We start from the raw sequence: 10,193 nt of genomic DNA, 5'->3' as shown, positions 1-10,193 counted from the left end.
ACCTTGCGCCTCATCCAGGCCTTTGTTGGGACCCCAGACCACCAGGGCTTGCAGACCTCTGTCACTTTCCTAAACTTCTGTGTGGAAAACCCCTCCCTCCCAAGAAGCTAGATCAGCCCTGACCTGACTTGGTTAGTTGGCAAATCCACCTTAAAGCCACCAGAAACAATTTATCGATTGGTGTAAAAGAGAAATCCCAGAAGTGAGATGCTAGCAATTTTTTTTTTTCAACAAATCCTGCATTCAGTCTGATAATGAAAACTTTTTCAAGGTGAGATTTGAAAATAAGAATTTTAAACTAAAGTGAAACTGTTTCATACACGATCTCCTTATGTTTGAGTAAGAAAAGCTATCTGATGATTAAACAATCTCCAGCAGTCATCAGCCCAGCACCCTTGTTTCTACATCCTGGCCTCAGTCCCAGGGGCCCTGCAGGTGCCCGTCTAGACTGGGGACAGGGACGCCAAATGGTTTCTTGGACAGATCGGGGTCACACATGGTGACCGAGGGCTGCCGGGTATGGAAGGGGGCTGCTCGGGACGACAGGGTCCTGGCCTCGGGGGCTGCTCGGGACGACAGGGTCCTGGCCTGGGGGGCTGCAAGGAAGGTGGTGTTGGATTGGTGGGGCCAAGACCCCGGGAGGTGGTGGTTTTGGGGTCCTGGGGGCGAGCTGGGCAGGATGCGTGGTGAACAGTGGAACCCAGGAGACGGCGCTGGGGAGGGAGCTCAGGCCTGAGGAGTTTCCCCACGTGTCAAATTGGGATGGTTGTTCTTGCTTCATACGCTTGTCTTGAGACCCGAGTGAGTCAGCCCCCAGCAGTCATTAGGGTTATGAGCACAGGCTTGTCAGGAGTCCTTCCTGAGGACATGCACAGAGGGAGGAGCCACAGGCGTGAGGATGGAGCCCTAGGAACCACAGCACCCAGGGGAGCTCAAAGGAAGCCGTTCGCAAGTTCGAAAGGCAGAGAAGCCCCTGGCAGAGAGGCAACCGGTGACGGGAGGACCAAGCGGTCAGCAGGGCCAGGGCTGTACCAGATCCTGCAAGATGAGCCCGGACAGGTGTCCGTGGATGCGGCCACACGGAGGTCTGCGGTGACTTTGTAGTGAGTCCTGGGGAAGGAGCCGAGGGTGCTGGGTTAGGATGGGTGTCAGCCGGGGCTCCCCAGAGGACCAGACCATTGGAGATTTTACGCGTATATATGTCTATGTGAGTATATACACACAGAGATATACACCCACACTTATATAGGGGTGGGGGGAGAGAAGGAAGAGAGGAGAGGGAGAGAGAGACATTGAGTTTCAGGCCTCGGCTCACGTGATTGTGGGGGCCGGCAAGTCTGCGATGGGCAGGGCAGGCTGGCGGACTGGAGACCAGGGAAGAGCCGGCGTTGCAGTGTCTTGGATCTGAAGACTCTGCAGGCATGATTCCCTCTTCCTTGGGGATCTCAGTCTTTTTTCTCTTAAAGCCTTCAACTGGTTGGATGAGGCCCATCCACATTATGGAGGGTAATCCACTTAACTCAAGGTCAGCTGATTGTGACTGTTAACCACATCTATAAAATACCTTCACGGCCATGTCTAGACAGCTGTTTGACCAAATTTCTGGTCTTCTTAGCCTGGCCAGGCTGCCACATAAAATGAACCTCCCTGAATGGGGAGTGGGAAGGCTGGCTGGGAGGGCAGGGGTCACGTAAGGACGTTTGTGGGCAAAGGGGATAGAGCCAAGAAGAGAGGAGAGGACTGAGGGCTGTGGCTCCGTCCTGGTCCTGGTAGATAAGCAGGAAGCGGGGGCGGTCTGCGGAGGCTGAGGGCATGGCTACGGTGGCGGTGGGCATTGATGCCATGCTCCAAGGACAAGGGGGAGGGGAGACAGGAGTGGAGAGAAGGGGTGCCCAGGAATGGCTTCTGGAGGTGGGGTGGGCAGTGAGGGAGGGCTGGGTGGTGTGTCGAAGAGTAGGGGGAGTGGGAGAGAGTGAAGGGTTGAGAGAACGGACCGGCTCCTCTGAGCCATCCTGGCATGGTTCTCTCTCCTGGGGCACAGCCCACGCTCGCCTCGTTCTGAGAAAGCCAACACGTCATCTCACACCCCGGCAGATGTCTGGCACACAAGGGCGCTCAGGGACCACTTGTAACTGGACGAGTGAGGAACTGAGTCCACGGGCTCCCTGGCTTTGCACCGCTTCCCACCGGGGTCCCTGAGGGGTTCCTGTGACTGAGACCAAGCACCCTGATGGGAAAGTCCGGCAGGCGAGTGCTGCTGCCTCAGTGACAGTCCATCCCCGTCTGCACCATTGTTTATTCAGCAACCTGCCCTGCTTCGTTTTTCCGTGGTAATAAGGCTGCAGGGAACGCCTGTGAGTATTAACCTTGATGCCCTTCTCTGATATTCCCTTAAAATAGATTCCCAGACCCGTGTGACCAGGGTTGAATTCTTCCTAAGGGACCAAGTTAGGATCTCGACAGTGTTTGGTGGAACCATGGCCAGGAACCGGGAATGCCCACCTCCTGTCCCGAGATCGCTCCTCAGCTCTGAGATAACTCAGGGGCACCAGTCAAATAGGAAATGTGATAAATGCCTCCATTGCCTGATACCCAGGCCGGATTCTCCCGAGGGAAGGGAAAATGTGCTGAACTCTTTCTAAGCTGGCAGGTAATCCGCCTCCTCCTGGAGTGCCGTCCTTCCACAGCCTCTGCTGTAGGCTCTGCTCTTCCCGTAGCCAGTTCCATTCTAGAATAAATCTGAATCACTTAGGAGCCGAGCTGGGAGCAGGTCCACCCTGCTGGGACCCAGCACCTGGGAGTAAGGCTCTGAAATCCATTTGGAAATTACTTCCACGGAATACGAATGGACAGAGTAAGGGAATAGAGACCCCTACCTTGAATGGGATGGAACATTCATCTGACCAAAGGAGTCAGCAGGCACCTGCTTCCTCTGCTTTAGATACCCAGGAGGACTGAGAAAGCTGTGGCTGGTGCAGCAGGAGGGTGTGGGCCTGGAGCCCTGTGTCCGCCACGTGAGAGTTGTGAAACTGGCTGTGTGGCTTAACTGACTCAACCTCCTTCTCTCAAGGCTGAAGTAGGAATCATGGCGCCTGGCTTGCTGGGCTGCTGGTAGCTTTATCGATAGCACGTGTGAAGCATTTCACGTAGAGAAGGGGTCGATGCATGGCAGCCACAGGCATCTGCTTCCTGGAAAAGGTCTGACATTTGGGAAGCTGTCAGGGCTCCTCGGCCTTGGAGGGCTGTCTCCATGGGGTGTTGCAAGCTGGCCGTCGGCTCATGTAACTCGTCTTACTACATTGACACAGAGTGTACAGGCATTTTGGCATCCTGCTTTATTGCACCTAAGATTGCAAGCATTTTTCATGTTGTTAGAGCTTGCAAAATTAAAATGCATGATAGCTGTGAACAGTAAGACTATACACATCAGGTCATTGTTTTTGATGTTTAGTTTGCTTCTAATTGTTGTTTGTGGAGATGACGTTGCAATGGGGCGATGGAGCTTCTCTCCACCCCAGTCTCATTTTGGACTAAGGTGATTTTTTGTCCAGGTCTCAGAAGTGGTGCGAGGGCTCCCATGCTTCTTGACTTGTGTACCCAAATTGCTGCTCATAAGTCTGCACCAATTTATGCTGTCACCAACAACACCAGACTACATCGATTTTATTGAACTCTTGCCAGGATTAAGACTCACTTCTCAGTATTTTTAAAGTGGATATAAAATGTGATCACATTATTCTTTTTGAAAGTGTGATGCTTTTGTGATGTGTCAGCTTGGCCAGGTGAGTTACACTTCCCAGAATTCCCTTCCCTATGGTCTCCTGTCAGGGCCGCCCCAGGAGGGGTCTTATGTGAGCCGTGGAGGGAGACGTGAAGCGGCAGCTGTTGGTGGCTCACGCACATTGTCCCTTATCTACCAGCCCGTCTCAGGACTGTAGGGCAGGCTTGAGATTGTGCCTCGTTCCCCTGGGTCCTCTTCCAGACGTGTGTGTTCAAGTCCGTGATGAAGGGCCCAGTGTCTGAGGACACGCACACCGCCAAGGTCAGGGGCGACCAGAAGACGTGGGTTCAGTCCGTCCTTATGGGCTCCAGCTTATTCTGGATCCCCCATTGTAAAGCCATCTTCCCTTCTACTGTCTGCCCAGTGGACTTCAAGCTTTCTTGGGAGATTGTTTAACCAGGTCCCACAACTGTGTAAGGGCAAATCCCTGTAACAAACCCATCTCCATCCGCATCGTTCTCTCCATTTCCATCTTCTCCTCCTCGTCCTCCTCCCCTTCCTCCCCCTTCTCCGTCGCCATCACGATCTCCATCTCTAATGCCATTCCCATCTCCATCTCTTCCTCTCTCTCCTCCTCCGTCTCTGTCTCTGTATGCATTGATTCTACTGCTCTGATTAAACCTCAGCTGATACAATTTAGTATTTGAGATTAGGCAATACATGGGGAAGCAAACAGCGCATAGAGTAGGCGTCCCTCCTGACCAGCCCTGTCCCCAGTTTTCCCCAGGGGTGACGACACCTGCTTGTGAATCTTGGAAAGTAAATCCACGCATAAACGAGCTGATTTATACATGGTTATTTTAATTTTTTACACAACTGTGTACTCTTCACACAAATGGTAGCACATTGCACACACCCTTTTGCTTCATTTACTTGACAATATGTCCTGGCGATGCAACCGGAGCTGTCGTGTAGATCTACCTTATTGTTGTCAACGGATGCCTACCATTCCATTACGGAAATGCACCACAGTGGATTTTCCCAGTCCTGGATTAATGGGCTTTTATGGTATTCCAATCTTTTGATATCACAAAAAGTGCTGTAAAGAGTATCCTGGTGCATGTGTCATTTTGCACATATGCTAGAATACCTGTAGGGTAAGTTCGTGGCAGTGTAATTATAGGGTCAAAGGGCAAATTTGATGGATGTTGTCGCCCAGAGAGATGGTCCCACTTGGTGCACTTTTCCGGATTGTCTGTTGGTGTTGTCTCACTCTCCCTTCTCCCTGCTGGGGCCCCTCTGTATTGCAGGGGGCAGAGCTTGGGAACTACATTCCTCCAAATCCTGTGCCAGCAGGGTTTCTGCCGGCGAGGGCCACTGGGATGGAATTCGGAAGCCCAACAGAAGGAGACGTTGATGTCTGGCGACGGTGTGAGATGTGGGCTTCGAGAAAGGCTGGGGAGAGTCCTGCCAGCGGCTTTCATGTATGGCCTCCTGTAAATCCTGTGCACACACAGCTGAGATCCACAGTGGTGTTTCCCTGCAGCTCTGCTCTCCTGGGATTCCTGAACGTTCCAGAAGCTTCCCTGGCCTTTACTCTTCCTGACAGCTTTGTAAGCTTGTAATTGCCTGCATTAAATCCCCTCTTGATTGAAGCACCTGGAGTGTTTTCCATTTTCCTGGGCAAACCCTGACTCACACGTATCAGCATTTCATACGAGTGCCCGCGGCTCTATCTCCGAAGCACAGCGCTTGTCAACATTTTGTCAAAATCTGATAGCATCCAACTGAAAATGACAATATTCAACTGCAATGGTATCTCATTGCAATTTTAATTTGAGACGCATGTGTGCATGTGTGTAAGGTTGAATTTTTTTTATATGCTTACTACCATCTGTATTTCCTTTTCTGTAAACTGGGTTTGTATCTTTGGATTAGTTTTCTGTACTATTGTTCTTATTCATCTGAAACCCCCGCCCCCACCGTTTTTAAAAGAAATAATGCTTCATCTATTACATAAATTGCAAACCTTTTCTCCAGTTTGTAATTAATTTGTCTTTTGATTTAGTTTATATACGTTTCTATATAGATCAACATAATCTTGTATGTAATCAAATTCATTTTCTTCTGTGGATTCTGGGTTTCGCGCCACCCTCCGTGTGGCCAAGGCGGTTAGCACTCACCAGTTATTCCACATGCATCCCTATGTTCTCCAGCCCCCTTGAAGCCTGTTTTTGTCATTGGTGCCCTTGAGTCAATTCCAACTCCTAGTGACCCTGCGGACAGCAGAGTGGAACCCTGCGGGCGGGGTCTTTTGCGCCATCCTCTCACCTTCTCCTGCTGTATCAGACGATGCTTCGCTGCTGTTCGTAGGGTTTTCATGGCCAATTTTTTGGGAAGTGGGTGGTCAGGTCCTTCTTCCTGGTCTGTCTTAGTCTGGAAACTCCGCTAAAACCTGCCCACCATGGGTGACCCTGCTGGTATTTGAAACACTGGTGGCATAGCTTTCAGCATCATAGCAACGTGCAGCCGCCACAGTGTGACAACCAACAGATGGGTGGTGTGGTTCCCTGAGCAGGAAATGAACCTGGGCCGGGGTGGTTAGAGCGCCGAATCTTAACCACTAGACTACTGTTGAAGCCTATGGACCATGTTAATTATATTCTTAAGCTCCTGTGTTCTTTCTCATTTTTCCACCTCGATCTGGCATGGACTAAGAGATACGTCTGAAAATTTCCCATCTAACGCAGCCCTGCTTCTCCTGGTTTTCTCGAAGCTTCTGCTCTGTGAGTGTTAATTTTACGTATGATGCATTCAGATCCATAATTGCCAGACTTCCTTGTGGATTGCACCCTTTCTCTTTATAAAGTGCCTTTTTTGTTTTGTATAATGCCTTTTACCCCAAAATAAACCCTGTCTGATGTTGACTGTGTTCCCTGCTTTTTTTTCTGCCTTTGTCCGTTTATCTGTACGCCTCCCACTTCAGCCTCTCTGAGTTGCTGTGTTTGGAGTGACCTCGGGAGGCAGCCTGTACGTAGCTGAGTTTCCCTTCCTTGTCCAGTTAAACCCCATAGTGAAGTGCGGATGAGTTTGACGCTTGTTCTGTTACATTTTCCACTTATGATTGTGTCGTAAGATCGTCTTTCGCTGTGGGTTCTCCGTGTCTGATACTCTGTTTTGTCTGTCTCTGTTTCCATTATTTGGAAGGACTGGAAGTTTTTTGTAGTGGCTATCTTATAGCTCTGCCTTCCCATGTTCTACTCAATCCTTTATTGACTCCACACGCTGAGCAATTACAGAACAAGTACATCTCAGCTGCCTCTGCTCCTCGCTTTGACCGGTTTCCTTTCTGGATCTCAGCATTTACCTTTTTACTTTATATATACTTACACATCCAGTAATTGATTTATCTGATGTAAACATATTTTGTCTCCAGTTTTGGCGGAAGAGGAAATCCGTGTCCTTATTCCACCTCTTGAATGCCCATGTCCTTCCTCTCCTGGTCTTTGATGGTTAAAATATCTTTAGACTGGTCTCGTATTTAACATGTATATTTTCTCTAGTGACTCAAACACCACATTTGTTTGAATCTTCCTTCACAGTTGAGTGTAATAACACGCTCACACAGGTTCTTTTGTTACACTTTCTCCATTTCTCTCTGAGTTGGCCAAAGTTGTCTTCTGATAGTTTCTTCGGGATGAACTCATTTTAAGGATTTTCCTCTTAGATTTTGAATTTTCAAAACAAATTTGTCTTTTGTCTTTGTGTTTGAAAGACAGATTGGCTGGCTGTGAAACTCTTGGGTTACAATTTCCTTTTTGAGGATTTTGGAGGCATTAATTTTCTGGATTCCGGCCTTGAGTGTTGTCATGGTAACATCTGAGGCCAGACTAATGGTTTTCCCTTTCATGTGATTTGATTTATTTTTCCTTGGCTGCCAAAAGAATTCTTTCTTTATCTTTAAAATCCAGCAACTTTACTAGCATCTCTTGCCAATTTTTTCCCTGAGACATGTACCTTTCAATTTGTAGACAAGTCCTTCCTCCTTGTGAAAATTGTTCCTGAATGATATTAACATTTTTTTCTGTTATGTTAACTTTGTTCTCGTCTTCTGGGACACCAATTCTGCGTATGTTGGGTGTTCTTCATCTGTCTCCCGCATTCTGCTCTTTCCTCTTGTCCTCCTTGGTCCTTTGTGGATTTCCATTTCATGTTGCTCGCCTCTCTCCATCCCGTCTTTCGTTTCTATAACTGTGTTCTCATCAGTGTTTGTACTTGTCTTTGCACTGCATTTGGTTGGCTTTATATTTCAGGTTTTATGTTTTCCTCTTAGTTTTTCCTTAACTCTTGTCACTTTTTGTTCCATCTCTTTGTTTTCATCTCTGCTTTGAGCTCTTATTTATAGAACTGACTCTTCTATTAAACTTTCAGTTTTTCCTAAGCAGGGTGCAATATTTGGCGTGTGTTACAAGCCAGTGAGGTCTCCTGAAGACACAGCTTGTGTTTGCCGTTGTGTTATTTGCTTTTACTTCTCCCTTGGTTTCACTTAATTCACAGCACAGCCTCTCTCCTTCATCCAGCTCTTGAAGAAACTGCTTCCTGCAAATATGGCTTCCTGGTGGAATCCCGGTCCAGTCCCGCCCTCCCTGCTCCGGTACCTGCAAACTCGGCCCATGGATCCCTCTGTTATGCGTCCTGTTCCTCGAGTCTGAAATCCGAGTAGAGAGTTTTCTCTGTGGTTTTGGCTTTTCCCCCCACTGTCTGCCCCCTCAGGCAAACTTTCTCGGCCTCTGTTCATCCTTTGGTGTGACTTTGCTGCATGTGGTGGCCTTTCTCACGCATTGAGGCTCAGGCCTGCAGATGTGTTTCTCTTTGTTTTTTCTTTGTGCTTTGGTTAGTGTCTAAAGAGGAGGGGAAACCACTGTCTTTCCCTTGCCATTTAAGAACTGCTTTAATTGTTATTTAAATTTGCATTTCGTTAATTCCTAGTGAAGCTGAATATTGAAAATGTATTCTACATAAGGAATTTATAGAAAATCCAGAATAAAGTGCAGTGTGGCAGTGGGAATTGACCTCATTTATGTCCATTCTGCGAGTCTGAAACTCTGACCTTCCCACATGGGGAAAGAGAACCGTGGTGGCTCTCCTCGGACCACGCACGGACTGATAACAGTGAGGAGGGCTCATCTGACATGGCCTTGATAAAGACAACAGCAAACAGATTTGTCTCAGTGACTCAACCACTCATGAATGAATTAAATACAGTTTTCTAGCAGCAACTTGATGTAATTATTTTTATGCGAGCCTCAACGACGCCATCTGTCTACGTTCCGGAATTGATGAGGCTCCAGAAACGTTTCTGCATTTCGGTCCTAGTTCCCTCCCCTGTCCTGACTCTGAGTCCCTCCTGGTCATCCCCTGTGCTGTCTGCTCTCCCACGCCCTCTGACACCACCGTGCATTGGCCGCATTCTCATGGCTGACCAGAGCCTTGATGCTAATCGTGACAATTCCCTGAATCCTCCACAAGGTCCCCAGTTCACACTTTCACCCAGAATCTTCGGCTGCCTCCTATATTTACTGACCCTGACCCTGCGCAGCACAGAAGGTGAAGGGCTTACGCCCTCCAGTGCCTGCTCTGCAGACGTGCAGGCGCCTGCTTCCTGGGCTAACGCGTCCAGAGCATGTGTGTGCTGCTCTGGTCTCCACAGCCGCGCAGGAGGTTTAACCTGCTCATGTTATTTTGGCAGGTAAAGCTCAGTGTCCTACCTCGTGGCTCCCAACGAGCTGCGCTGTGGGAGGTGTTTCCTGTGCCTCAATGTTCCCACTGCCCCAGGTCGCAGCCTCTGGGGCTTATCATTGGTCACGTTCTATGAGACGTGAGCCTCACCAGTCATTGGCTGCTGTGTTGTGTGTTGGCTGCAGCTTGGCTTCCAATGACTGCAAAGCTAAGTAGCTTCTGGGACTACCCCCACCCCAAATGCAAGCGTCTAGAATCACCCTCTGTAGTGGCCCAGAAAGCACAATGTAGATACTATTCATAGGATGCTCTCAGGTGTCGGCACCTGCCTGTGCTCAGATCGAGATCTGAGAGGTGGCCGTGCTAGATGCTGGAAGGTAGGACTGAGGGTCCCAGGCCCCGTCGGCGAGGAGTCCCTGCTCCTGGGGAGGTGACCAGCCAGCAGGCAGACAGGCTCTCCAGGGAGGCCTCGTGGGCTTCTAGGCCCAGGGCTCCTTCGCAGTTTCAGGGAGAGGGCAGCTGTGGGGTTGCTGGTGCCGGTGGTGACACAAGCAGGCTCGTTGGAGAATGGAGCGGGGCAGGAGAGGACCTGGAACACCAGCTTCCTATAATGTTTGTAGAGAGGCCTAGATCAGGGCGGCTCCACTGACAGTGCAGAGAGCCGGGGAGTCAGGGTTGGGGGTACAGTATTGAGCAGGGGGAGTTGACATTTCTCATGTTCAGCTGAATGGAG

The 10,193-nt window shown here is 49.5% G+C and overlaps 1 long non-coding RNA gene across 1 annotated transcript; it reads left to right on the top strand.

The window, feature by feature from the left end:
- Positions 1 to 927: 927 nt before the first annotated feature.
- LOC123283204 (uncharacterized) lies at positions 928 to 5,759 on the top strand. The gene is made up of 3 exons (XR_006523794.2): positions 928 to 1,103; positions 2,095 to 2,354; positions 5,032 to 5,759. It is a non-coding gene; the product is annotated as an uncharacterized lncRNA (long non-coding RNA).
- Positions 5,760 to 10,193: the final 4,434 nt, after the last annotated feature.

The sequence above is a fragment of the Equus asinus genome, chromosome 4 (genome assembly GCF_041296235.1).
Source record: "Equus asinus isolate D_3611 breed Donkey chromosome 4, EquAss-T2T_v2, whole genome shotgun sequence".
Lineage (NCBI taxonomy): Eukaryota > Metazoa > Chordata > Mammalia > Perissodactyla > Equidae > Equus > Equus asinus.
Note: the sequence above shows the minus strand (reverse complement) of the source record. Positions and strands in the feature narration are given on the sequence as shown.